A 25405-nucleotide genomic window follows, 5' to 3' on the forward strand; every position below is an offset into this window, starting at 1 on the left:
AGAGAATTTTTGGACATACTCCTTTATGTCCCCTTGCTGGCTCAGCTTGCGCAACTTTGCCCGCGCCTCATCATCGGCATACTCTGGGTAAAATTATTCTTTGAACTCTTTTTGGAACTCTGCCCAGGTTCCAATCTTGGCGCTCCCACGCCTGACATCATCACACCTACACCTCTACCACAATAAGGCTACATCAGTGAGATACATAGTAGCGGTGCTTACCTTTATTGCCTCGTCTTGCATGCCCATGGCCTAGAAGTACTGCTCCATACCCCAAAGGTAGTTATCTACTTCCTTGGCCGCCCTAGTCCCCTTAAACTCTTTAGGCTTGGGGACATCCAATCTAGACTTGGACACTCTAGCAAACATGCCATTCCCAATGGCAGTCTTGCAAGCAATGAGCTCACTGGTAAGCTCCTCCATCCGCTGGCGCATGGCCTCCATGCCATTGTGCAAGGTTAGCACTTCAACCTCCAAGGTCTGATTCTTTTGGGTGAACACGTCCAAGCCTTTGTTGAGAGCAGCTTGCAGCTCACTTTGGATCTCCTCCCTCATGGAGTCTAGTGATGCAATGTGAGTCTCTACCCCCTCAAGCTTCTCCCCCATGTCACCCATGGTCACCTCCACCTTAGCCAGCCTACCGTCCATGGTAGACTAGATATCTCTAGAACTGGCTTTCCTCCATCTTCCACGCCCATGCTCCTAGGCCTCTGGTTGTTGGTTAGCAGCGTCATTTTGGGATGCCATCTCCTCTAACCTGCACAACACAAACACGCGGAATCGAACTTGCTATGATACCAACTGTCACGGGCACTGACCTTAGACTCAGAAATCATGCGGCCTTAGGCTTGGAATCTCCTCCTTTATGCCTAAGTCAGCCTAAAACACAAACGTACGGGCACTAGAACAACAGGAAGGGTTGATTACGCAAGTTAAAGAGAAAAAGGATAAGAAGGTAGAATTCTGGAAATGCTCTTGTATTCACTGAAACAGAAGTGTTTGATGGTGTACAAATGAAGGAGGAACAGCCCTGTATTTATAGTTGAGGCTCCAGCTTACACTTAATGGCAATATCCCTAGAATAAAGGCTAAAATCATAGGATTATACGGATTACAATCAATCAGGATGCTAACTCCAGATTTTTAGGGTCAACCAAATCTGCCAGGATACTGCTACTGATCCTGTCTACTTCTAGAAGCTTCCCTTGCGTGTCCAGCACCTTGGGCCCTTCTGGATGTGGTACGGGTAGATTCTATGCTAGGACTTGGTCTCACGAGCTGGCCTACAAGTTGGGCGGGCATTCTGAACACGTTTGCTAGGCTTTACGCGCAGATACCCTCTAGCATACCTGGTCTACGGGCCTCAACCTCTGGCTCACCTGCTGGTGCGCCTGATGTGCCTAGCGCACCCCTCCCAGGGTGTGACACTTGGCCCTTATATTGGCCCCCTATCCCTCATCAAACCTCAAGAACTCACACCCCCTTAAAGAGCATTTGAGATTTTATAGGTTTGCTGCCAGTAGCCATTAAAGTGTCTGAAATGGGGACACTTTTTTCAAATGGTCACCAAATCTTCTCCACTTCGAGTTTTTAGCTAAATGTTTTTGTGCAAGCCAACAAAACTACAAGGATCACCTCCACCAAATTTGGGGACAAAACGCTTTCTAAAAAAATTTTAAAAAATTTCAAACCATAAAAAGTTTTGAAAATCGTGAAAAATAGAAAATGGGTCGTCTTCCCACAAAACTTCACATGAAGGCGTAGGGGACCATTGTATGAATTTACAAGCCATAAAAATGGCATTGGCATGGCAGAAATATGAAGATGTGCTTGAACCTACCTACCACCCCTTTGATCCTCGGCTTGCGCATCCTGTCTCTCTGGTCGGCTGAGCGTTCGCACGCTCGTTTCGTGGGTTGACTTAGGCATACGGAGTTCATCCCCAGTCTAAGCATACGGAGTTCATTCCCAGTCTAAGATCAGATCGGACCGAGGGTGGCGGCAGCAGGATCGACAGCACGTAGGAGGGACCGAGCCGATCCCCAGCTTGCGCATTCTGCCTCTCCGGTCGGCTGAGCGCCCGCACATTCGTTTCGTGGGTTAGCTTAGGCATACGGAGTTCATTCCATGTCTAAGCATAAGGAGTTCATTCCCAGTCTAAGATTGAACCGAATGGAGGGTTGCGGCAGTAGGATCGACAGCACGCAGGGGGGACCGGGCTGATCCCTGGCTTATGCATTCTGCCTCTCCGGCTGGTTGAGCGCCTACATGCCCGTTTTGTTCCATGTCTAAGCCCCAGCTGGACTGAGGGTTGTGGCAGTGGGACCGGCAGCACGCAGAGGGGGATCGGGCCAATCCCCGGCTTACGCATTATGCCTCTCCAGCCGGCTCAGTGCCCGCAAGCTCGTTTCATGGGTTGGCTTAGGCATACGGAGTTCATTCCATGTCTAAGCATACGGAGTTCATTCCCAGTATAAGATCAGACCAAATCGAGGGTTGTAGTAGCAGGATCGACAGCACGCAGGGGGGACCAGGTCGATCCCCGGCTTGCGCATTCTACCTCTCCGGCCAGTTGAGCGCCCGCACGCTCTTTTTATGGATTGGCTTAGGCATACGGAGTTCATTCCTAGTCTAAGATCGGACCGAACCAAGGGTTACGGCAGTAAGATCGACAGGACGCGTGGGGGGATCAGACCGATCCCCGGCTTGTGCATTTTGCCTCTCCGGGCGGTTGAGCGACCGCACGCTCGTTTGATGGGTTGGCTTAGGCATACAAAGTTCATTCCATGTCTAAGCATACAGAGCTCATTCCCAGTATAAGATCGGACTGAACCGAAGGTTGCAACAGCAGGATCAGCAGTAGGATTGGTAGCACGCAGGGGGGATCAGGTCGATCCCTGGGTTAAGCATTCTGCCTCTTTGACCGGTTAAGCGCCCGCACGCTCGTTTTGTGGGTTGGCTTAGCCATACGGAGTTCATTCTATGTCTAAGCCCCAGCTGGACCGAGGGTTGTGGCAGCAGGATCGGCATGGGGATCAATAGCATGCAGAGGGGGATCGGGCTGATCCCCAGCTTGCGCATTATGCCTCTCTGGCCGACTGAGCGCCCGCACGCTCGTTTCATGAGTTGACTTAGGCATACGGAGTTCATCCCCAATCTAAGAATACGAAGTTCATTCCCAATCTAAGATCGGATCGGATCAAGGGTTGGGATAGCAGGATCGACAGCATGCAGGGGGGACTGGGTCGATCTCTGGCTTGCACATTCTGCCTCTCAGGCCGACTGAGCGCCCGCACGCCCGTTTCATGGGTTGGCTTAGGCATAGGGAGTTCATTCGATGTCTAAGCCCCAGCTGGACCGAGGGTTATGGCAGCGGGACCTGCAACACGTAAAGGGGGATTGGGCTGATCCTCGACTTACGCATTATGCCTCTTCGATCGACTCCGTGCTGGCATGCTTGTTTCATGGTTTGACTTTTGCATACGGAGTTCATTCCATGTCTAAGCATACGGAGTTCATTCCCAGTCTAAGATCGAACCTATCGAGGGTTGCGGCAGCAGGACCAGCAGCAGGATCGGCAGCACGTAGGAGGGACCGGGCTGATCCGCGGCTTCGCATTCTGCCTCTCCGGCCAGTTGAACGCCCGCACGCCTGTTTCATGGGTTGGCTTAGGCATAGGGAGTTCATTCCATGTCTAAGCCCCAGCCGGATCGAGGGTTGTGGCAGCGAGATCGGTAGCACGTAAGGGGGACTGAGCTGATCCCCGGCTTGCGCATTATGCCTCTCCGGCGGGTTCATCACCCGAACGCTCGTTTCGTGGGTTGACTTAGGCATATACGGAGTTCATTCAATCTAAGATTAGACTAGACCGAGGGTTGCGGCAGCAAGATTGATAGCACGCAAGGGGGACCAGGCCGGTCCCCGGCTTGTGCATTCTGCCTCTCTGGCCGGCTAAGCACCCATACGCTCATTTTATGGGTTGGCTTAGGCATACGGAGTTCACTCCATGTCTAAGCATATGGAGTTCATTCCCAGTCTAAGATCAGACTGGATCGAGGGTTGCGACAGTAGAACCAGCAACAGGATCGATAACATGTAAGGGGGATCGGGCTGATCCTCGACTTACGTATTCTGCCTCTCCGGCCAGCCTCTTCGGCCAGCTGAGCGCCCGCCCACTCATTTCATGGGTTGACTTAGGCATATGGAGTTCATCCCTAGTCTAAGCATACGGAGTTTATTCCCAGTCAAAGATCGAACCGGACCGAGGGTAGCGACAGCAGGATCGACAGCATGCAGGGGGGACCGGGTTGATCCCTGGCTTGTGCATTTTGCCTCTCCGACCGGTTAAGTGCCCGTGCGCCCATTTCATGGGTTGGCTTAAGCATAGGGAGTTCATTCCATGCCTAAGCCCCAGCCAGATCGAGGGTTGGGGTAGCAATATCGGCAGCATGCAAAAGGGGATCGGGCCGATCCCCGGCTTGTGCATTATGCCTCTCTGGCTACCTCAGCGCCCGTACGTTCGTTTCGTGGGATGACTTAGGCATACGGAATTCATTCCCAATCTAAGATCAGACCGGACCGAGGGTTGCGGCAGCAAGATCGACAACATGCAAAGGGGAACCAGGTCGATCCCCGACTTGTGCATTCTGCCTCTCCGGTCGGTTGAGTGCCCGTACGCTCGTTCATGGGTTGGCTTAGGCATACGGAGTTCATTCCATGTCTAAGCATACGAAGTTCATTCCTAGTCTAAGATCAGACCAGACCGAGGATTATGGTAGCAAGACTAGTAACAGGATCGATAGCATGCAGGGGGGACCGAGCCTATCCTCGACTTGTGCATTCTGCCTCTTCGGTTGGCTGAGCGCCCGTACGCTTGCTTCATGAATTGGCTTCGGCATACGGAGTTCATTCCATGTCTAAGCATACGGAGTTCATTCCTAGTCTAAGATTTTGAGCCACAGTGCACATGCTAGGCTCGGGCATGTGTTGGTGCCGTAATTTTTTTGCTCGGGGAACCATCGGCGGAGCGTCATCGGAGCATCGCCAGAGAGCCTAACCGGCGGCATTGGGGGTTCTGGCGATTGGGGGGGCCGGGGGGGTGTGCGCACATGATGTGTGAAGGCTGCTCATACTTTGCCCTTATATTGGCCCCCTATCCCTCATCAAACCTTGAGAACACACACCCCCTTAAAGAGCATTTGAGATTTTATAGGTTTCCTAGCAATAGCCATTAAAGTGTCTGAAATAGGGACACTTTTTTCAAAATGTCACAAAATCTTCTCCATTTCGAGTTTTTATCTAAATTTTTTTGTGCATGCCAACAAAAGTACAACGATCACCTCTACCAAATTTGGGGACAAAACCCTATCTAAAAAAATTTTAAAAAATCTCGAACCGTAAAAAGTTTCAAAAATCGTGAAAAATAGAAAATGGGTCGTCTTGCCACGAAACTTCACATCAAGGTGTAGGGGACCATTTTATGAATTTACAAGCCGTAAAAATGGCATTGGCATGGCAAAAATATGAAGATGTGCTTGAACCCACCTACCACCCGTTCGATCCTCGGCTTGCGCATCCTGTCTCTCTGGTCGGCTGAGCGTCCGTACGCTCGTTTCGTGCATTGACTTAGGCATACGGAGTTCATTCCCAATCTAAGATCAGACCAGACTGAGGGTGACGGTAGTAAGATCGACAGCATGCAAGAGGGATCGAGCCGATCCTTGGCTTGCGCATTCTGCCTCTTCGGCCGGCTGAGCGCCCGCACACCCGTTTCGTGGGTTGGCTTAGGCATAGGGAGTTCATTCCATGTCTAGGCCCTAGCCGAACCGAGGGTTGTGGTAGCAGGATCGGCAGCACGCAGAGAGGGTTCACGCCAATCCTCAGCTTGCGCGTTACACCCCTCCAGTCGGCTCAGCACCCACACACTCGTTTCGTGGGTTGACTTAGGGATACGGAGTTCATTCCCAGTCTAAGATCGAACCGAACCGAGGGTTACGGGAGCAAGATCGACAGCACGTAGGGGGGACCGAGTCGGTCCCCAGCTTGTGTATTCTACCTTTTCGGTCGGTTGAGCGCCCGTACGCTCGTTTCATGGGTTGGCTTAGGCATACGGAGTTCATTCCATGTCTAAGCATACGGTGTTCATTCCCAATCTAAGATCGGACAGGACCGAAGGTTGTGATAGCAGGACCAATAGCAGGATCGATAGCACGCAGTGGGGGATCGAGCCGATCCTCGGCTTGCACATTCTGCCTCTCCGGTTAGCTGAGCGCCCGCATACTCATTTCGTGGGTTGGCTTAGGCATTCGGAGTTCATTCCATGTCTAAGCCCCAGTCGGACTGAGGGTTGTGGCAGCAAGACCAACAGCGGGATCGACAGCCCGCAAAGGGGAACCGAGCTGATCCCCGGCTTACGCAATATGCCTTTTCGGCTGGTATCTCTGGCCGACTGAGCGACCACACGCCTGTTTCATGGGTTGGCTTAGGCATAGGGCGTTCTTTCCATGTCTAACCCCCAACTAGATCGAGGGTTGTGGCAGCGGGACCGACATCATGCAGAGGGGGACCAGGCCGATCCTCGGCTTGTGCATTTTGCCTCTCCGGCTGGCTCAGTGCCCGAACGCTCATTTCGTGGGTTGACTTAGGCATACAGATTTTATTCCCAGTCTAAGATTGGATCGGATCGAGTGTTGTGGCAGTAGGATTGATAGCACATAGAAGGGGACCGGGCTGGTCCCTGGCTTACGCATTCTAGCTCTCCGGTCGGCTTAGCGCCTGGACGCTCGTTTCATTGCCTGGCTTAGGCATACAGAGTTCATTCCATGTCTAAGCCCCAGTCGGACCGAGGGTTGTGGTAGCAGGACCAGCAACGGGATCGACAACCCGCAAAGGGGGATCGAGTTGATCCCCGGCTTGCGCATTATGCCTCTCCAGCCGGTATCTCCGACCAACTGGGCGCCCACACGCCCGTTTCATGGGTTGGCTTAGGCATAGGGAGTTCATTCCATGTCTAAGCCATAGCTTGACCGAGGGTTGTGGTAGCAGGACCGACATCATGCAGAGGGGGACCAGGTCGATCCCTGACTTGCGCATTATGCCTCTCCGGTTGGCTTAGCGCCCGAACGCTCGTTTCATGGGTTGACTTAGGCATACGGAGTTCATTCCCAGTCTAAGATCAGACCAGACCGAGTGTTGCGGCAGTAGGATCGACAGCACACAGGAGGGGACCGGGCTGGTCCCTGGCTTGCACATTCTACCTCTCCGATCGACTGAGCGCCCGCACGCTCGTTTCGTGGGTTGGCTTAGGCATACAGAGTTCATTCCATGTCTAAGCATACGGAGTTCATTCCCAGTCTAAGATCGGATCGGACGGAGGGTTACCGTAGCAGGACCAGTAGCAGGATCTGTAGCACGCAGGGTGGACCGAGCCGATCCCCTGCTTGCACATTCTACCTCTCCGGCTTACCTCTCTGGTCGGTTGAGCGGCCGCACGCTCGTTTTGTGGGTTGACTTAGGCATACGGAGTTCATCCCCAGTCTAAGCATACGGAGTTCATTCCTAGCCTAAGATCGAACTGGACCGAGGGATGTGGCAGCAGGATCGGTAGCATGCAAGGGGGATCAGACCGGTCCTCGGCTTGCGCATTCTGCCTCTCTGACCGGCTGAGCGCCCGTACGCTCATTTCGTGGGTTGGCTTAGGCATACGGAGTTCATTCCATGTCTAAGCATACGGAGTTCATTCCCGGTCTAAGTGTTTGAGCCACGGTGCACATGCTGGGTTGGGGCATGTTCTAGTGCCGTATTTTTTTCACTCGGGGCACAATTGTTGGAGCATCGTCGGAGCACACAGGGGGGACCGGTCCGATCCTTGGGTTACGCATTCTGCCTCTTCGACCGACGGAGGGCCCGCACACCCGTTTCGTGGGTTGGCTTAGGCATAGGGAGTTCATTCCATGTCTAAGCCCCAGTCAGATCGAGGGTTGTGGCAGTGGGATCGACAGCACACAAAAGGGGATCAGGTCGATCCTCTGCTTACGCACTATGCCTCTCCGACCGGCTCAGCACCCACACGCTCTTTTTGTGGGTTGACTTAAGCGTAGGCATAGGGAGTTCATTCGATGTCTATGCCCCAGCTGGACCGAGGGTTGTGGCAGTAGGATCAGCAGCATGCATAGGGGGACCGGGCTGATCCTCGGCTTGCACATTCTGCCTCTCCGACCGGTTGAGCGCCCGCACACTCGTTCCATGGGTTGGCTTAGGCATACGGAGTTCATTACATGTCTATGCATACGGAGTTCATTCCCAGTCTAAGAGTTTGAGCCACGGTGCACATGCTGAGCTCAAGCATGTGCTGGTGCCACATTTTTTTCGCTCGTGGCACTATCGTCGGAGCATCGCCGGAGAGCCTAACCGGCAGCATTGGGGGTTCTGGCGATTGGGGGGCCCGAGGGGGGTGTGCGCACATAATGTGCGATGGGTGCTGGTACATGGCCCTTAAATTGGCCCCCTATCCCTCATCAAACCTCAAGAACTCACACCCCTTTAAAGAGCATTTGAGATTTTATAGGTTTGCTGCCAGTAGCCATTAAATTATCTGAAATGGGGACACTTTCTTCAAACTGTCATAAAATCTTCTCCATTTCGAAATTTTAGCTGAATTTTTTTGTGCATGCCAATAAAAATACGAGTATAACCTCTACCAAATTTGGGGACAAAACTCTTTCTAAAATAATTTTAAAAAATCCAGAACCGTAAAAAGTTTCAAAAATCGTGAAAAATAGAAAACGGGTCGTCTTGCCACGAAACTTCACATGAAGGTGTAGGGGACCATTGTTTGAATTTAAAAGCCATAAAAATGGCATTGGCATGGAAGAAATATAAAGATTTGCTTGAACCCACCTACCACTCGTTTGATCCCCGGCTTGCGCATCCTGCCTCTCTGGTCAGCTGAGCGTCCGCACGCTCGTTTCATGGGTTGACTTAGCCATACGGAGTTCATCCCCAGTCTAAGCATACGAAGTTCAATCCCAGTCTAAGATCGGACCAAACTGAGGGTTACGACAGCAGGATCGACAGCACGCAGGAGGGACCGGGCCGATCCCCAGCTTGCGCATTCTACCTCTTCGGTCGACTGAGTGCCCGCACGCCCATTTCGTGGGTTGGCTTAGGCATAAGAAGTTCATTCCATGTCTAAGCCCTAGCCGGACCAAGGGTTGTGACAGCAAGACCGACAGCACACAGAGGGGGATCGGGCCGATCCTCGGCTTGCACATTATGCCTCTCCGGCTGGCTCAACGCCCGTACGCTCATTTCGTGGGTTGACTTAGGCATACGGACTTCATTTCCAGTCTAAGATCGGACTGGATCAAGGGTTACTATAGTAGGATTGACAGCACATAGGGGGGATTGGGTTGGTCCCTGGCTTACGCATTCTGCCTCTCCGGTCGGTTGAGTGCCCGCACGCTCGTTTCGTGGGTTGGCTTAGGCATACGGAGTTCATTCCATGTCTAAGCATACGGAGTTCATTCCCAGTCTAAGATTGGACCAGACCGAGGGTTACGATAGCAGGACCAGCAGTAGGATCGGCAGCACGCAGGGGGGGACCAGGTTGATCCTCGACTTACACATTCTGCCTCTCTAGTCGGCTCAGCACCCGCACGCTCGTTTCGTGGGTTGGTTTAGGCATACGGAGTTCATTCCATGTCTAAGCCCCAACTGGACCGAGGGTTGTGGTAGTAGGACCGGCAGCGAGATCGACAGCACACAGAGGGGGATCAGGTTGATCCTCGGCTTATGCATTATGCCTCCCCGGCCTACCTCTCCGGTCGGTTGAGCCCCCGCACGCTCGTTTAATGGGTTGACTTAGGCATACGGAGTTCATCCCCAGTCTAAGCATACGGAGTTCGTTCCCAGTCTAAGATCGGACCGAACCGAGGGTTGCGACAACAGGATCGACAGCACGTAGGGGAGACCGGGCCGATCCTCGGCTTATGCATTATGCCTCTCCGGTCGACTCAATGCCCGAACGCTCATTTCGTGGGTTGACTTAGGCATACAGAGTTAATCCTCAGTCTAAGCATACGGATTTCATTCCTAGTCTAAGATCGAACCAGACCAAGGGTTGCGGTAGTAGGATCGGCAGCATGGAAGGGGGATCGGGTCGATCCCCGACTTGCGCATTCTGCCTCTTCGGCCGGCTAAGCGCCCACCCGCCCATTTCGTGGGTTGGCTTAGGTATAAGGAGTTCATTCCATGTCTAAGCCACAGTCGGACTGAGGGTTGTGGCAGCGGGACCGATAGCATGTAGAAGGGGACCGAGCCAATGTTCATCTTGCGCATTTTGTCTCTCTGGCTGGCTGAACGCCCACACGCTCGTTTCATGAGTTGGCTTAGGCATACGGAGTTCATTCCATGTCTCAGCATACGGAGTTCATTCCCGGTCTAAGAGTTTGAGCCACGGTGCACATGCTGCGCTCAGGCATGTGCTGGTGCCGCATTTTTTTCATTCGGGCCACCATCGCTGGAGCATCATCGGAGCATGCAGGGGGGACCGGACTGATCCCTAGCTTACACATTCTGCCTCTCCGTCCGACTGAGCACCCGTACATCCATTTCATGGGTTGGCTTAGGCATAGGGAGTTCATTCCATGTCTAAGCCCCGACCGGATTGAGGGTTGTGGCAGCAGTAACGGTAGTGGCATCGGTAGTACGTAAAAGAGGATCAGGCTAATCCCCAGCCTGCGTATTATGCCTCTCCGGAGGGCCTCTCCGGCCGACTGAGTGCTTGCACACTCGTTTCGTGGGTTGACTTAGGCATATGGAGTTCATCCCCAGTCTAAGCATACCGAGTTCATTCCCAGTCTAAGATCAGATCGAAATGAGGGTTACGGTAGTAGGATCGATAACACGTAGGGGGACCAGGACAATCCTTGGCTTGTGCATTCTGCCTCTCCGATCGGCTGAGCGCCCGCACACCCATTTTGTGGGTTGGCTTAGGCATAGTGAGTTCATTCCATGTCTAAGCCCCAGCCGAATCGAGGGTTGTGGCAGCGGGACCGACATCACGCAAAGGGGGATCGGGCCGATCCTCGGCTTGCGCATTATGCCTTTTCGGCCGGCTCAGTGCTCAAACGCTCATTTCGTGGGTTGACTTAGGCATATGGAGTTCATTCCCAGTCTAAGATTGGATCGGACTGATGGTTACGGTAGTAGGATCGATAGCACGCAGGGGGATCGGGTCGATCCCCGGCTTGCACATTCTACCTCTTCGGTCGGTTAAGCACCCGCACGCTCGTTTCGTGGGTTGGCTTATGCATACGGAGTTCATTCCATGTCTAAGCATACGGAGTTCATTCCCAGTCTAAGATCAGACCGGACCGAGGGTTGCGGCAGCAGGAGCAGCAACAGGATCGACAGGATGCAAGGGGGACCAAGTCGATCCTTGGCTTGCGCATTTTGCCTCTCCGACTGGCTGGGCACCCGTACGCTCATTTTGTGGGTTGACTTAGGCATACGGAGTTCATCCCCAGTCTAAGCATACGGAGTTCATTTCCAGCCTAAGATCGGATCGGACCGAAGGTTGCGACAGCAGGATCGACAGCACGCAGGGGGATCGGGCTGATCCCCGGCTTGCGCATTCTGCCTTTCCGACCGGCTGAGCGCCCGCATGCCCGTTTCCTGGCTTGGCTTAGGGATAGGGAGTTCAGTCCATGTCTAAGCCCCAACTGAACCGAGGGCTGTGGCAGCGGGACCGATAGCACGCAGAGGGGGACCGAGTCGATCCCCGACTTGCGCATTATGCCTCTCCGACCGACTCAGCACCCGAACGCACATTTCGTAGGTTGTCTTAGGCATACGGAGTTTATTCCCAGTCTAAGATCGGATTGGACCGAGGGTTACGGTAGCAGATCGACAGCACCCAGACCCCGTATGCTCGTTTCCTGGGTTGGCTTAGGCATACGGGATTCATTCCATGTCTAAGCATACGGAGTTCATTCCCAGACTAAGATCAGACCAGATGGAGGGTCGCGGTAGTAGAACCATCAGCAGGATCGGTAGCACGTAAGGGGGGATCGGGCTGATCCCCGGCTTGCGCATTCTACCTCTCTGACCGGCCTTTCCGGCTGGTTGAGCTCCCGCACACTTGTTTCATGGGTTGACTTAGGCATACGGAGTTCATCGCCAGTCTAAGCATACGGAGCTCATTCCCAGTCTAAGATTGGACCGGACCGAGGGTTTCAGCGCAGGATCGACAGCACGCAGGGGGACCGGGTCGGTCCTCGACTTATGCATTCTGCCTCTCCGGCCCACCCATACACCCATTTTGTGGGTTGGCTTAGGCATAGGGAGTTCATTCCATGTCTAAGCCCCAGTCGGACCAAGGGTTGTGGCAGCAGGACCGGCAGCACGCAGAGGGGGATCGGGCTGATCCCCGGCTTGCGGATTATGCCTCTCCGGCCAGCTCAGCACCCGCACGTTCGTTTCGTGGGTTGACTTAGGCATACGGAGTTCATTCCCTGTCTAAGATCGGATCAGACCGAGGGTTGCGACAGTAGGATCGACAGCACGTAGGGGGGATCGGACCGGTCCCCGGCTTACGCATTCTACCTTTCTAGCCAACTGAGCGCCCACACGCTCATTTCATGGGTTGGCTTAGGCATACGGAGTTCATTCCACGTCTAAGCATAAGGAGTTCATTCCCAGTCTAAGATCGGACCAGACCGAGGGTTGCGACAGCAGGACCAGTAGTAGGATCGACAGCACGTAGGGGGGACCGGGTCGATCCCTGGCTTGTGTATTCTACCTCTCCAACCGGCTGAGCGCCCGCACGCTCATTTCATGGTTTGGCTTAGGCATACGGAGTTCATCCCTAGTTTAAGCATATGAAGTTCATTCCCAGTCTAAGATCGGATCAGACGGAGGGTTGCGGCAGCAGGATCAGCAGCACGTACAAGGCACCGGGTCAATTCCTAGCTTGCGCATTCTGCCACTCCGATCGGCTGAGCACCCACACACCCGTTTCATGGGTTGGCTTAGGTATAGAGAGTTCATTCCATGTCTAAGCCCCAGCTGGACCGATTGTTGTGGCAGCGGGACCGGTAGCACATAGAGGGGGATTGGACCGATCCTCGGCCTGCGCATTATGCCTCTCCGACCGGCTCGTGCCCAAACGCTCATTTCGTGGGTTGACTTAGGTATACGGAGTTCATTCCTAGTCTAAGATCAGACTATATCAAGGGTTGCAACAGTAGGATCGACAGCACGCAGGGAGGGATCGGGCCGGTCCCCAGCTTACGCATTCTGCCTCTCCGACCGGCTGAGCGCCTGCACACTCGTTTCATGGGTTGGCTTAGGCATACGGAGTTCATTCCATGTCTAAGCATACAGAGTTCATTCCCAGTCTTAAGATCAGACCGGACCTAGGGTTGGGGCAATAGCACCAGCAGTAGGATCGGCAATATACTGGGGGGATCGGGCCAATCCCTGGCTTGCGCATTTTGCCTCTCTAGTCGACCTCTCCGGTTGGCGGAGCGCCCACACACTCGTTTCGTGAGTTGACTTAGGCATACGGAGTTCATCCCCAGTCTAAGCATACGGAGTTTATTCCCAGTCTAAGATCTAACTGGACTGAGGGTTATGGCAGCAGGATCGGTAGCATGTAGGGGGGATCAGATAGATCCCCGGCTTGCGCATTCTACCTCTCCGGTCGTCTGAACGCCTGCATGCTCGTTTCGTGGGTTGGCTTAGGCATACGGAGTTCATTCCACGTCTAAGCATACGGAGTTCATTCCCAGTCTAAGAGTTTAAGCCACGGTGCACATGCTGGGCTCAGGCACCATCGTCAGGGCATCATCGGAAAGCCTAACCAACGGCATTGGGGGTTCCGACGATTGGGGGGCCGGGGGGTGTGCGCACATGATGTACGATGGGTGCTGGTACTTGGCCCTTATATTGGTCCCCTATCCCTCATCAAACCTTGAGAACTCACACCCCCTTAAAGAGCATTTGAGATTTCATAGGTTTGCTGCCAGTAGCCATTAAAGTGTCTGAAATGGGGACACTTTTTTCAAACGGTCACAAAATCTTCTCCACTATGAGTTTTTAGCTGAAATTTTTTGTGCATGCCAACAAAAATACAAGCATATTCTCTACCAAATTTGGGGACAAAAATCTTTCTAAAAAAATTTAAAAAAATCTCAAACCGCAAAAAGTTTAAAAATTTATGAAAAATAGAAAACGGGTCTTCTTGCCTCAAAACGTCACATGAAGGCGTAGGGGACCATTGTATGAATTTACAAGCCATAAAAAATGGCATTGGCATGGTAGAAATATGAAGATGTCCTTGAACCCACCTACCACCCGTTCGATCCCCAGTTTACGCATCCTGTCTCTCTGGTCGGCTGAGTGTCCCCACGCTCGTTTCATGGGTTGACTTAGGCATATGAAGTTCATCCCCAGTCTAAGCATACGAAGTTCATTCTCAGTCTAAGATCGAACAGGACTAAGGGTTGCGATAGAATGATCGGTAGCACGCAGTGGGGATTGGGTCGATCCTCAACTTGCGCATTCTGCCTCTCCGGCCGGCTCAGCGCCCGCACGCCCATTTCATGGGTTGGCTTAGGCATAGGGAGTTCATTCCATGTCTAAGCCCCAGCAGAACTGAGGGTTGTGGCAGCGAGACCGACAGCACGTAGAGGGGGATCGAGCCTATCCCCGGCTTGCGCATTATGCCTCTTTGGCCGGCTCAGTGCCCGAACGCTCATTTTGTGGGTTGAATTAGGCATACGAAATTCATTCCAAGTCTAAGATCGGATTAGACCGAGGGTTGAGACAGCAGGATCGACAGCACGCAGGGGGGACCGGGTTAATCCCCGACTTGTTCATTATGCCTCTCTGGCCGGTTGAGTGCTTGCACGTTCGTTTCATTGGTTGGCTTAGGCATACGGAGTTCATTCCATGTCTAAGCATACAGAGCTCATTCCCAGTCTAAGATTGGACTGGACCGAGGGTTGCGGCAGTAGGACCAATAGCAGGATCGGCAGCACGTCAGGGGGACAAGGTCGATCCCCGGCTTGTGCATTCTGCCTCTCTGATCGACCTCTCTGGTCGGCTGAGTGCCCGTACGCTCGTTTCGTGGGTTGACTTAGGCATACGGAGTTCATCCCCAGTCTAAGCATACAGAGTTCATCCCCAGTTTAAGCATACGGAGTTCATTCCCAGTCTAAGATCAGACCAGATCGAAGGTTGCGGTAGCAGGATCGACAGAACGCAGGGGAACCAGGCCTATCCCCGGCTTGCGCATTCTGCCTCTTCGATCGGCTGAGCGCCTGCACACCCGTTTTATGGGTTGGCTTAGGTATAGGGAGTTCATTCAATGTCTAAGCCCCAACCAGACCGAAGGTTGTGGCAGCAAGACTGGCAGCCTGCAAAGAGGGACCGAGCCGATCCCCGACTTGCGCATTCTGCCTCTTCGGTCGGCTGAGTGGCTGCACGTTCGTTTTGTGGGTTGGCTTAGGCATACGGAGTTCATTCCTTGTCTAAGCATACGGAGTTCATTCCCAATCTAAGATTTTGAGCCACAGTGCACATGCTGGGCTCGAGCATGTATTGGTGCCGCATTTTGTTCGCCCGGGGCACCATCGTCAGAACATCATCGAAGAGGCTAACTGGTGGCATTGGGGGTTTCGATGATTGGAGGGGTTGAGGGGTGTGCGCACATGATGTGTGATGGGTGCTGGTACTTGGCCCTTATATTGGCCCCCTATCCCTCATCAAACCTCGAGAACTCACACCCCCTTAAAGAGCATTTGAGATTTTATAGGTTTGCTGCCAGTAGCCATTAAAGTGTCTGAAATGGGGACACTTTTTTCAAACGGTCACAAAATCTTCTCCACTTTGAGTTTTTAGGTGAATTTTTTTGTGCATGCCAACAAAAATACAAGGATCACCTCTACCAAATTTGGGGATAAAACTCTTTCTAAAAAAATTTTAAAATTCCCAAACCGTAAAAAGTTTTGAAAATCATGAAAAATAGAAAACAGGTCGTCATGCCACGAAACTTCACATGAACGCTTAAGGGACCATTGTATGAATTTACAGGCCATAAAAATGGCATTGGCATGGCAGAAATATGAAGATGTGCTTGAACCCACCTACCACCCGTTCGGTCCCCAGCTTGCGCATCCTGCCTCTCTGGCCGGCTGAGCGTTCGCACGCTCATTTCGTTGGTTGACTTAGGCATATAGAGTTCATCCCTAGTCTAAGCATACGAAGTTCATTCCCAGTATAAGATCAAACCGGACTGAGGTTTGTGGCAGCAGGCTCGGCAGCATGCAGAGGGGATCGGGCCGATCCCCGACTAGCATTTTCTGCCGATCCCCGACTAGTCTAGGCATAGGGAGTTCATTCCATGTCTAAGCCCCAGCCGGACTGAGGGTTGTGGTAGCGGGACCTATAGCACGTAGAGGGGGACCAGGCCAATCCCCGACTTGCGCATTCTGCCCTCCGATCGACTGAGTGCCCGTACGCCCGTTTCATGGCTTGGCTTAGGCATAGGGAGTTCATTCCATGTCTAATCCCCAGCTGGATCAAGGGTTGTGGCAGCGGGACCCTTTTTTCTAAATTGGACCCATTCCGAGGCTTAGGCATACAGAGTTCATCCCCAGTCTAAGCATACGGAGTTCATTCCCAGTCTAAGATCGAATCAAACCGAGGGTTGCATCAGCAGAATCGGCAGCACGCATGGGGGATCAGGTCAATCCTCGGCTTGCGCAATCTGCTTCTCCAATCGGCTGAGTGCCTGCACGCCCATTTCATGGGTTGGCTTAGGCATATGGAGTTCATTCCATGTCTAAGCCCCAGCCGGACTGAGGGTTGTGGCAGCAGGACCGGCAGTATGCAGATGGGGACCGAGCCGATCCCCGGCTTGCACATTATGCCTCTTCAGCCGGCTCAGCGCCCGTACGCTCGTTTTATGGGTTGACTTATGCATACAGAGTTTTTTCCCAATCTAAGATTGGACCAGACCGAGGGTTGTGACAGCAGGATTGATAGCACGCAGGGGGACCAGGTCGATCCCTGGCTTGTGCATTCTGCCTCTCTGGCCAATAGCCATTAAAGTGTCTAAAATGGGGACACTTTTTTCAAACGGTCACAAAATCTTCTCCACTTCGAGTTTTTAGCTGAATTTTTTGGGTATGCCCAAAAAAATACAAGGATCACCTCCACCAAATTTGGGGACAAAACGCTTTCTAAAAAAATTTTAAAAAATCCTAAACTGCAAAAAGTTTGAAAAATCATGAAAAATAGAAAACGGGTTGTCTTGCCATGAAACATCACATCAAGGCTTGGGGGACCATTGTATGAATTTACAAGCCATAAAAATGGCATTGGCATGGCAGAAATATGAAGATGTGCTTGAACCCACCTACCACCCGTTCGATCCCCGACTTACGCATCCTGCCTCTCTGGTCGACTGAGCGCCCGCACGCTCGTTTCGTGGGTTGACTTAGGCATACGGAGTTCATCCCTAGTCTAAGCATACGGAGTTCATTCCCAGTCTAAGATCGGACCGGACCGAGGGTTGCGGTAGCAGGATCGACAGAACACAGGGGGGACCAGGCCGATCCCCGGCTTGCACATTCCGCCTCTCCGGCCGGCTGAGCGCCCGCACGCCCATTTCATGGGTTGGCTTAGGTATAGGGACTTCATTCCATGTCTAAGCCCCAGCCGAACCGAGGCTTGTGGCAGTGGGATCGGTGGCACGTAGAGGGGGACCGGGTTGATCCCCGGCTTGGGCATTATGCCTCTCCGTCCGGCTCAGCGCTGCACGCTCATTTCCTGGGTTGACTTAGGCATATAGAGTTCATTCCCATTCCAAGAATGGACCAGACCAAGGGTTACAATAGCAGGATCGACAGCACACAGGAGGGGACCAGGTCGATCCCCGGCTTGCGCGTTCTGCCTCTCCGATCGACTGAGCACCCGCACACTCGTTTCGTGGGTTGGCTTAGGCATACGGAGATCATTCAATGTCTAAGCCCCAGCTGGACCGAGGGTTGTGACAGTAAGACCGGCAGCGGGATCAACAGTACGTAGAGGGGGATCGAGCTGATACCTGGCTTACGCATTATGCCTCTCCAGTCGGCCTCTCCGGCCGGTTGAGTGCCCGCATGCTCATTTCATGGGTTGACTTAGACATACGGAGTTCATCCCCAGTCTAAACAGATGGAGTTCATTCCCACTCTAACATCAGACCAGACTGAGGGTTGCGACAGCAGGATCGACATCACGTAGGGGGGACCGGGCCGATCCCCGGCTTGCACATTCTGCCTTTTCGGCCGGCTGAGCGCCCGCACGCCCGTTTCGTGGGTTGGCTTAGGCATAGGGAGTTCATTCCATGTCTAAGCCCCAACCGGATCGAGGGTTGTGGTAGCGAGACTGGCAGCACGTAGAGGGGGACCAGGCCGATCCCCGGCTTGCACATTATGCCTCTCCGGCTGGCTGAGTGCCCGCACGCTCATTTCATGGGTTGGCTTAGGCATACGGAGTTCATTCCATGTCTAAGCATACGGAGTTCATTCCCAGTCTAAGATTTTGAGCCACAGTGCACATGCTAGGCTCGGGCATGCGTCGAAGCTTCACCGGAGAGCCTAACCAACGGCTTTAGGGGTTCCGACGATTGGGGGGCCGAGGGGTGTGCGCACATGATGTGCGATGGGTGCTGGTACTTGGCCCTTATATTGGCCCCCTATCCCTCATCAAACCTCAAAAACTCACACCCCCTTAAAAAGCATTTGAGATTTTATAGGTTTGCTGCTAGTAGCCATTAAAGTGTCTGAAATGGGGACACTTTTTTCAAACGATCACAAAATCTTCTCAACTTCGTGTTTTTAGCTGAATTTTTTTGTGCATTTCAACAAAACTACAAGGATCATGTCTGCCAAAATTTTGGAGAAAACACTTTCTAAAGAAATTTTAAAAAATCCCAAACCGTAAAAAGTTTCAAAAATCATGAAAAATAGAAAATGGGTCGTCTTGCCGTGAAACTTCATGTGAAGGCTTAGGGGACCATTGTATGAATTTACACGCCATAAAAATGGCATTGGGATGGCAGAAATATGAAGATGTTCTTGAACCCACCTACCACCTATGCGATCTCCGGCTTGCGCATCCTACCTCTCTGGTAGGCTGAATGCCTGCACGCTCGTTTCGTGGGTTGACTTAGGCATACGGAGTTGATCCCCAGTCTAAGCATACAGAGTTCATTCCTAGTCTAAGATCAAACTGGACTGAGGGTTGTGGTAGTAGGATCGGCAGCACGCAAGGGGGACCGAGTCGATCCCCGACTTGCGCATTTTGCCTCTTCGGTCGGTTGAGCACCCGCGAGCCCGTTTTGTGGGTTGGCTTAGGCATAAGGAGTTCATTCCATGTCTACGCCCCAGCCAGACCGAGGGTTGTGGCAGCGGGACCGACAGCACGTAGAGGGGGATCGGGCCAATCCTCGGCTTCTTCATTATGCCTCTTCGGTCGGCTCAGCGCCCGCACACTCGTTCCGTGGGTTGACTTAGGCTTACGGAGTTCATTCCTAGTCTAAGATCAGACCGGATCGAGTGTTGCGACAGTAGGATTGCCAGCACGCAGGGGGGATCGAGCCCATCCCTAGCTTGGTCATTCTGCCTTTTCGGCTAGCTGAGCGCCTGCACTCTCATTTCGTGGGTTGGCTTAGGCATACGGAGTTCATTCCATGTCTAAGCATACGGAGTTCATTCCCATTCTAAGATTTTGAGCCACGGTGCACATGCTGGGCTTGGGCATGTGCTGGTACCGCATTTTTTTCACCCAGGGCACCATCATCGAGGCATCACCGGAGAGCCTAACCGATGGCATTGGGCGTTTCGACGATTGGGGAGGCCGGGGGGTGTGCGCACATTATGTTTGATGGGTGCTGGTACTTGGCCCTTATATTGGCCCCCTGTCCCTCATCAATCCTCGAGAACTCACACCCCCTTAAAGAGCATTTGAGATTTTATAGGTTTGCTGCCAGTAGCCATTAAAGTGTCTGAAATGGGGACACTTTTTTCAAATGGTCACAAAATCTTCTCCACTTCGAGTTTTTAGCTGAATGTTTTTGTGCATGCCAAAAAAAATTCAAGGATCACCTCTACCAAATTTAGGGATAAAACTCTTTCTAAAAAAATTTTAAAAAATCCCGAATCGTAAAAAGTTTCAAAAATCATGAAAAATAGAAAACGGGTCATCTTGCCATGAAACTTCACATGAAGGCTTAGGGGACCGTTGTACGAATTTACAAGCCACAAAAATGGCATTGGCATGGTAGAAATATGAAGATGTGCTTGAACCCACCTACCACCCGTTCGATCCCCGGTTTACGCATCCTGCCTCTCTGGTCGATTGAACGTCCATACGCTCATTTCGTGGGTTGACTTAAGCATACAGAGTTCATCCCCAGTCTAAGCATATGAAGTTCATTCCCAATCTAAGATCAGACCGAACCGAGGGTGGCGGCAGTAGGATCAGTAGCACGCAGGGGGGACCGGACCGATCCTCGACTTTCGCATTTTGCCTCTCCGGCCGGTTGAGCACCCATACGCTCGTTTCATGGGTTGGCTTAGGCATATGGAGTTTATTCCATGTCTAAGCATACGAAGTTCATTCCCAGTCTAAGATCAGACCGGATCGAGGGTTACGGTGTAGGACCAGCAGCAGGATCGGTAGCACGCAGGGGGGATCAGGTCTATCCCCGACTTACGCATTCTACCTCTCTGGCCGGTTGAGCACCCGTACACTCGTTTCGTGGGTTGGCTTAAGCATATAGAGTTCATTCCATGTCTAAGCCCCAACCGAACAGAAGGTTGGGGCAGCAAGACTGGCAGTAGGATCGGTCGCACGCAGAGATGGATCGGGTTGATCCCCAACTTGCTCATTATGCCTTTTCAGCCGACCTCTTCGACCGACTGAGCGCTCGCACGTTCGTTTCATGGGTTGACTTAGGAATACAGAGTTCATCCCTAGTCTAAGCATACTGAGTTCATTCCCAGTCTAAGATCGGATCGGACCAAGGGTTGCTACAGCAGGATCGACAGCACACAGGGGGGTCCGAACTGATCCTGGCTTGCGCATTCTGCCTCCTCGGTCGGTTGAGCACCCACACCTCGTTTCATGGGTTGACTTAGGCATACGGAGTTCATCCTCAGTCTAAGCATACAGAGTTCATTCCCTATCTAAGATCGAACCGGACCGAGGGTTACAGCAGCAGGATCGATAGCACGTAGGAGGGACCGGGTCGATCCCCGGCTGAGCGCCCATATGCTCATTTCTTGGGTTGACTTAGGCATACAGTGTCCATCCTCAGTCTAGGCATACAAAGTTTATTCCCAGCCTAAGATCGAACCAAATCGAGGGTTGCGGTAGCAGGATCGATAGCACACAGGGGGGATCGAGCTTGTACCCGGAATATGCATTTTGCCTCTCTGGCCAGCTGAGCGCCCGTACTCTCATTTCGTGGGTTAGCTTAGGCATAAGGAGTTCATTCCCAGACTAAGCATACGGAGTTCATTCCCAGTCTAAGATCGGACCAGATCGAGGGTTGCGACAGTAGGATCGGTAGCACGTAGAAGGGACCAGACAGATCCTTGGCTTATGCATTTTGCATCTCCGACCGACTGAGCGCCCGCACGCTCGTTTCATGGGTTGGCTTAGGCATAGGGAGTTCATTCCATGTCTAAGCCCTAGCCGGACCAAGGGTTGTGGCAGCAGGACCGACAGCATGCAGAGGGGATCGGGTCGATCCCTGGCTTGCACAATATGCCTCTCCGGCTGGCTCAGTGCCCGTACGCTCCTTTTGTGGGTTGACTTAGGCATACGGAGTTCATTCCCAGTCTAAGATCGGATCGGACCGAGGGTTGCGGCAGCAGGATCGACAGCATGGAGAGGGGGACCGGACCCATCCCCGACTTGTGCATTCTGCCTCTCCGATCGACTGAGCGCCCGCACGCTCGTTTCATGGGTTCGCTTAGGCATACAGAGTTCATTCTATGTAAGCATACGGAGTTCATTCCCAGTCTAAGATCAGACCACGTCGAGGGTTACGGTAGCAGGACCAGTAGCAGGATCAACAGCACACAGGGAGGGACCAGGCCGATCCCCAGCTTGCGTATTCTACCTCTTCGGTCGGCTCAGTGCCCGCACGCTCATTTCGTGGGTTGACCTAGGCATACGGAGTTCATTCCATGTCTAAGCCCCAGCCAGACCGAGGGTTATGGCAGTAGGACCGATGGTGGGATCGACAGCACGCAGAGGGGTATCGGGTTGATCCCCGGCTTGTGCATTATGCCTCTCCGGTCGGCCTCTCCAGTCGGTTGAGCTCCCACACGCTCGTTTCGTGGGTTGACTTTGGCATACGGAGTTCATCCCTAGTCTAAGCATAAAGAGTTCATTCCCAGTCTAAGATCAAACCAGATCGAGGGTTGCAGCAGCAGGATCGACAGCACGCAGGGGGGACCGGGCTGATCCCCGACTGAGCGCCCATACGCTTGTTTCATGGGTTGACTTAGGCATACGGAGTTCATCCCCAGTCTAAGCCTACAGTGTTCATTCCCAGTCTAAGATCGGATCGAACCGAGGGTTGCAGCAGCAGGATCGACAGCATGCAGGGGGTGACTGGGTCTATCCCCGGCTTGTGCATTTTGCCTCTCCGATCGGTTGAACGCCCGCATGCTTGTTTCGTGGGTTGGTTAGGCATACAGAGTTCATTCCCAGTCTAAGCATACGGAGTTCATCCCAATCTAAGATCGGACCAGACCGAGGGTTACGATAGCAGGATCGATAGCACACAGGGAGGATCAGGCAGATCCCCGACTTGCGTATTCTGCCTCTCCGGCCAGCTGAGCACCCGCACGCCCGTTCCATGGGTTGGCTTAGGCATAGGGAGTTCATTCCATGTCTCAGACCTAGCCAGACCGAGGGTTGTGGTTGCGGGACCGACAGCACGTAGAGGGGGATCGGGCCGATCCCTTGCTTGCACATTATGACTCTCCGGTCGGCTCAGCGCCCGAACGCTCGTTTCGTGGGTTGACTTAGGCATACGGAGTTCATTCCTAGTCTAAGATTGGACCGGATCGAGGGTTGCAGCAGTAGAATCAACAGCACGTAGGGGGGGACTGGGCCGGTCCCTAGCTTGCGCATTCTGCCTCTCCGACCGGCTGAGCCCCTGCACGCTCGTTTCATGGGGTTGGCTTAGGTATACGGAGTTCATTCCATGTTTAAGCATACGAAGCTCATTCCCAGTCTAAGAGTTTGAGCCACGGTGCACATGCTGGGCTCAGGCATGTGCTGGTGCCGCATTTTTTTGCCCAGGGCACCATCGTCGGAGCATCGTCGAAGCATCGTCAGAGAGCCTAACCGGCGGCATTGGGGGTTCCGACGATTGGGGGGGCCGGGGGGGTGTGCACACATGATGTGCGATGGTTGCTGGTACTTGGCCCTTATATTAGCCCCCTATCCCTCATCAAACCTCGAGAACTCACACCCCCTTAAAGAGCATTTTACATTTTATAGGTTTGCTGCCAATAGCCATTAAAGTGTCTAAAATGGGGACACTTTTTTCAAATGGTCACAAAATCTCCTCCACTTCGAGTTTTTAGCTGAATTTTTTTGGGCATGCAAACAAAAATACTAGGATCACCTCTACCAAATTTGGGGACAAAACGCTTTCTAAAAAAATTTGAAAAAATCCCAAACCGCAAAAAGTTTGAAAAATCATGAAAAATAGAAAACGGGTCGTCTTGCCACGAAACTTCACATCAAGGCTTGGGGGACCATTGTATGAATTTACAAGCCATAAAAATGGCATTGGCATGGCAGAAATATGAAGATGTGCTTGAACCCACCTACCACTCGTTCGATCCCCGGCTTGCGCATCCTGCCTCTCTAGTCGATTGAGCGCCCGCACGCTCGTTTCGTGGGTTGACTTAGGCATACGGAGTTCATCTCCAGTCTAAGCATACGGAGTTCATTCCCAGTCTAAGATCAGACCAGACCGAGGGTTGAGGCAGTAGGATCGGCAGCACGTAGGGGGGACCAGATCGATCCCTGGCTTGCACATTCCACCTCTCCAGCCGGTTGAGCGCCCGTACGCCCATTTCATGGATTGGCTTAGGCATAGGGTGTTCATTCCATGTCTAAGCCCCAACTGGATCGAGGGTTGTGGCAGTGGGACCGACAGTATGCAGAGGGGGACCGGGCTGATCCTCGACTTGCGCATTATGCCTCATCGGTCGGCTCGATGCCCGTACGCCCGTTTTGTGGGTTGACTTAGGCATAGGGAGTTCATTCCATGTCTAAGCCCCAACCGGACCGAGGGTTGTGGTAGCAGGACTGGCAACACGTAGAGGGGGATTGAGCCAATCCCTGACTTACGCATTATGCCCCTTCGGTCGGCTCAGCGTCTATATGCTCGTTTCATGGGTTGACTTAGGCATACAGAGTTTATTCCCAGTCTAAGATCAGATCGGACCAAGGGTTGCAGTAGTAGGATCGACAGCACGCAAGGCAGGATCGGACCGGTCCCCGGCTTGTGCATTCTACCTCTCCGGCTGGCTGAAAGCCCGGACGCTTGTTTCGTGGGTTGGCTTAGGTATACGGAGTTCATTCTATGTCTAAGCATACGGAGTTCATTCCCAGTCTAAGATCGGACCGGACTGAGGGTTGCGGTAGCAGGACCAACAATAGGATCGACAGCACGCAGGGAGGACCGAACCGATCCCCGGCTTGCGCATTCTACCTCTCTGGTTGGCTGAGTGCCTGCACCCTCATTTCATGGTTTAACCTAGGCATACGGAGTTCATTGCATGTCTAAGCCCTAGCCGGACTGAGGGTTATGGCAGCAGGACCGACAGCGGGATCGACAACACGCAGAGGGGGATTGGGCTCATCCCCAGTCTTAGGCATGGGAGTTCATTCCATGTCTAAGCCCCAGCTGGACGTAGTGTTATGGTAGCGAGACCGACAGCACACAAAGGGGGACCAGGCCAATCCCCGGCTTGCGCATTATGCCTCTTCGACTGGCTCAACGCCCGAACGCTCATTTCGTGGGTTGACTTAGGCATACAGAGTTCATTCCCAGTCAAAGATCAGACCGGACAAAGGGTTGCGGTAGCAGGATTGACAGCACGTAGGAGGGATCAGGCCGGTCCCTGGCTTACACATTCTGCCTCTTCGACCGGCTGACCGCCCATACGCTCATTTCATGGGTTGGCTTAGGCATACAGAGTTCATTCCGTGTGTAAGCATACGGAGTTCATTCCCAGTCTAAGATCGGATCAGACTGAGGATTGCGTCAGTAAGACCAAGGGTTGCGTCAGTAAGACCAGCAGTAGGATCGATC

The sequence above is a fragment of the Durio zibethinus genome, chromosome 3, assembly GCF_047325235.1.
Source record: "Durio zibethinus cultivar Kanyao isolate XHJ-2024 chromosome 3, ASM4732523v1, whole genome shotgun sequence".
Classification (NCBI taxonomy): Eukaryota; Viridiplantae; Streptophyta; class Magnoliopsida; order Malvales; family Malvaceae; genus Durio; species Durio zibethinus.